Raw genomic sequence first — 4255 nt, forward strand, 5'->3', positions numbered from 1 at the left:
GATTGACAAGGCGACCCTGATCAATGTGCGAGGCCAGATAAAAGCAGCAGGATCACTCTCGAGACCATTCTACATCAACAACGGTCTACGACAAGGGGATGCCCTATCATGTATCCTCTTTAACCTGGCCTTCGAGAAAGTGATCCGTGATGCTGAGATAATTGCAAGGGGTACGATCCTCTTTAAGTCCACCCAACTACTGGCCGATGCTGACGATATCGACATCATGGGAAGAATGCCCCGACACGTAAAAAGTGCCTTCAACCAGATCGAGCAGGCGGCACGGGATCTTGGACTGCACATTAATGAAGGCAAGACACAATATATGGTGGCAACCTCAGCACCAGAAATCAACCAACCAACAATATCAAACCGCACTGGTCAAACACGAGGAATAAGGAAAGGAGAGTAGAACTTTGAGAGGGTTGATAATTTCTCCTGCCTAGGGTCAAAAATCACAACCGATAACAGCTACGACGATGAAATCCGCGTACGATTGTTCTCAGCCAACAGAGCCTATTTCAGCTTACAAAAACTGTTCCGCTCGAAACGTCTCACCATAGGGTCAGAGCTCTTACTGTACAAGACAATGATCTTGCCAGTCCTGATGTATTAATCGGAGACTTCGGTTCTTATCATGAAGAATTGCGCACTCTTGGCCGCGGAGAGAGAAGAATGCTCTGAAGAATTTTTGGCCCCCTACATGGGGATGGACGATTCCGTAGCCTACATAACGACGAAATCTATGAGCGATACCATCACCGTCATGTTGTGGATAAAAGCTGGCTCAATAGGTTACGGTGGGCGGGTCACTTAATCAATATGGATGAGGATGATCCAGCCCGGAAAGTCTATAAAGGCAATATCTATGGTAGAAAAAGAAAATGATGCAGACCCTGCCTGAGATGGAGCGATGGCGTAGGTCAGGACGCCAGACAACTTTTGGGAATATCGAATTGGGGGGGGGGGATGTCTGGAGTTCCTTATTAAGGCAGGCCTAGACCGGATACCGGTTGTTGCGTCGTTGATGGTGATGATCCAACGTGATGTGTGAATGCCAAGGAAGATAATTTTGTATTCGACAACTTCGCCGTAAGACCCCGTATTTTATATTTTGGTAAAAATATTTGGAAAATTAATCAAGGTCGCCGAGGCAGGCAGCTGGACTGGGAATTTTTTCGAACTTGGTCCTCTGATAAGACTGATGAAGATCCCTTGTGGACAAAAGGAAGATTGGGCGATACCGTCGGAGTTGTGGAGATATGTTACTTTGACGGAAGCTATCAGTCGATCGGGAAAGCCAGCCCTTAGTTAACATCACATGCGGGAGAGGCGATGGGGTTAAGTGCGGGCCAGATGACGACAAGTGTAGGAGGCTAAGGATTCTTTTGCAGTGGTGCGATTGAAAATTGGGGATTTCGGAAACCTCGAAAGTGAGGTTGTGTTGATATATGATGCCGAAAGATTTTCTTAGGTCTGGGAGGTATTTCTTGTTTAGTATCCTCCAGATGATACCTAGAAGAATGTCCGTTTTAAGGCCAAGAAGCACGTGCTCAAGCATGTGTTTAGGTCACATACTGCTCGTCGACTTACTCTTCCACTCGAATATATTGCCGGGGGAAGATGGAGGTAGACCTGTAGGCCTTTTTGTTCTTAGGGATGAGGGTTACACTAGTATTCTCCCAGTCGTTAGGGTAATGGGCGTTGAGGAGGCAGTGCTTGATGATTGCATATGACTGTGAATAGAATTCTTGTTTTTAGATACCACGATCGATTCCGTGAAAATATTCCGTGTTATAAAATGGGGTCTTGGATGTTTTTCTCCTGAGTATGAAAAAGGTTTTGTGTTGGTTTGGAGCAGGAGAAAGCTGGAATCAAATGAAATCGAAAAATTGATTCGTTAGCCTCGGTTTCAAAACGTTGGTAGCGAAGTTAGTGGTTAGCTTGAAGGTAGTGGTTTACTAGGATGTTTACTTCTTTGGGCAGAGAGATGCGTTGAGGTAGAATTGCAGTTAGCTGGCATGTTTTGCCCAGCTGGAGGAAGTTTTTGAATTTGCTAAACATATAAAAAAAACCATGCTGGAGAGGCGCTTCTATTAGTTAAGAGAACAGCAGCGTGTGTCTATTTCTAAATAGTATCCGCCGCAGAGTTTTTTTGGTATTTGAAATAGTCGAGGATATGATTGGGGATGGAAATGAGGTTACGGTAGCTTAGGAGGTGGAACGCATTCAGTGCGCTGCCTACTGGCTGACCCATTTCGATATAGTGGTTAAATGTCCAGTTAGTGTTATAGTTGGATATCGTGATATTGGAGGGGGTTGGAGTGGATCAAGTTTGGATTTAAGTGGTAATGGTTAATAGGGACTGGATAACTGAAACTTAGGTTTTATCTGGTTGTTAATAAGAGCTGGTACTTAAACAAATATTTCTTCAGATTTTTCTTAAAATTATAGGTTTGCAAACTTTTTATTAGGCTTCCCACTTATAAACTTGCAATACAACGTTAAAACCAGTCGATGAGATTTGAGTGATTTACGAATCTAAAAGTATCTTACTTAAACTCTTCTTTATGGCTTTGTTTTTAAATTGGCTTTTTATGTGTTACGGGAGTCGGAAATTATAATAGTGAAGTGGTATATGCTTGTTACGTGTCTATCTATACATAGTTTGTTCTCTAATTGAAAATCTTTCAGTCCTTCTTATAACTGGGTGTTAAGATACAATGCTATCTATAGATATTGCTTTCCTTTCATTCGCTCGTCAGTATAGGAAAATGGATGGTCTGTGCTCGTATAAGGGAACCTCTTATCTTGATCATCTGAATCAGTAAAACCATTAACGCTTGCTATGATTAAGAAATATCTTTGATATTTTTCGTAGGAATCTCTTTATGTTATTCATTTTAAGGTGAATATATAATTTTGCATTTAATTTATTTCTTAATTTCTTCCGTTTTATTGATGCCTCATTCTGCAGTAATATTATATGATAAAAATCTTATCTCTTTGTTCAAATGTGGAGCAGTCTCTCATATCAATTTTACTGCTGCGAATAGTCCCAAAATTGCAATAAAAAAAAAGTGAATTTGAAAATTTCCATATTCGATGAATATTGTGGAGGACACAATGAAGCTGGCCCCTTGAATATTCATTTGAAAATGTCTTCATCAAAAACCTGTCCATGTCATCATTACACCCGTCACCCACAGTCTATTGGCTCGAGGAGGGCGGCTTCACTTCCAAGGTTTAGGGCTTCGTTGCTAAGACTTCTGCCCCTGTTACCATCCGTAGGCTGTTTGTGATTCAGTACGCATTCCACCTGGAGCTCGAGTGATTTACATAAGAATGCCATCGATGTATCTTGCCTTAATCCTTTCTTATAGTAGTAATGAACTTTTCAGAAGACCTTTGTCCATGGGCCGTGTTCAGGTGAGATGCTGCTGTGACGGTGGTTAAGTTGTTGTCGATGGGCTTCTTAGAATTATTGAAGGTGCTGCGGTAATTCGAAACGCCTAATAAAATTCTGAATCGGAAATCTTATGAGAATGTTGGAGTGAATGGAACTCAATTACTGTCACTATGAAACCTACAAAGCGTTAAATAATGTCAGCTCAAGCGGCATTTCGTGCTGTTGTTGTTTTAATGAACAAGCTGCCGACTTAATCATCTCAGGATTGAATCTGCCTTGGTTGTACCTGGCAAGTCACAATCACTTCTGTTTCGTGCGACATTCATGGAATAATTAAGTGCGTTATGAATGTGAATGGCGGCTCCAAGGTAGAGACAGGTATTTTCAATTTTGTAACTTATGCTTTCTCTGAATAACTTAACATTTCATTGCTGATCCAGTTTTGAATGGTTCGAGAGCAGGCAAAGAGTTAAGCGTTTTCAAGCGGCTCAATGGTCTAGGGGTATGATTCTCGCTTTGGGTGCGAGAGGTCCCGGGTTCAAATCCCGGTTGAGCCCTGCTTTTTGGCTACTTTTGAGTATGGTTTCAGTGCTTCTGCAGAGCATTTATCTGCTGCGATAAAAAAGATAACGTGGTAATATTTTGGTGCTCGTTGCTACAGTTGAAGGTGGTCATTAATAAATTTCCTTTACAGGTCTCATTTTCATCACCTTTAGAAAAAAGCCTACCCTTGTAGGCCTAATGATGATTCCCTTGCAAAAAGGAGGTCGATTTTCCAAGCTTCCATTGGGTTGTGTTGTTTCTGTATATTGCCTCTTTGGAATTGGAGTTCTTCTACTATTTTTG

General features: G+C 41.6%; 1 non-coding gene across 1 annotated transcript; it reads left to right on the plus strand.

The window, feature by feature from the left end:
* Positions 1-3894: 3894 nt before the first annotated feature.
* Trnap-ugg lies at positions 3895-3966 on the plus strand. The gene has a single exon. It is a non-coding gene; the product is annotated as a tRNA-Pro (tRNA).
* Positions 3967-4255: the final 289 nt, after the last annotated feature.

This window comes from Hermetia illucens, chromosome 1, assembly GCF_905115235.1.
Source record: "Hermetia illucens chromosome 1, iHerIll2.2.curated.20191125, whole genome shotgun sequence".
NCBI lineage: Eukaryota > Metazoa > Arthropoda > Insecta > Diptera > Stratiomyidae > Hermetia > Hermetia illucens.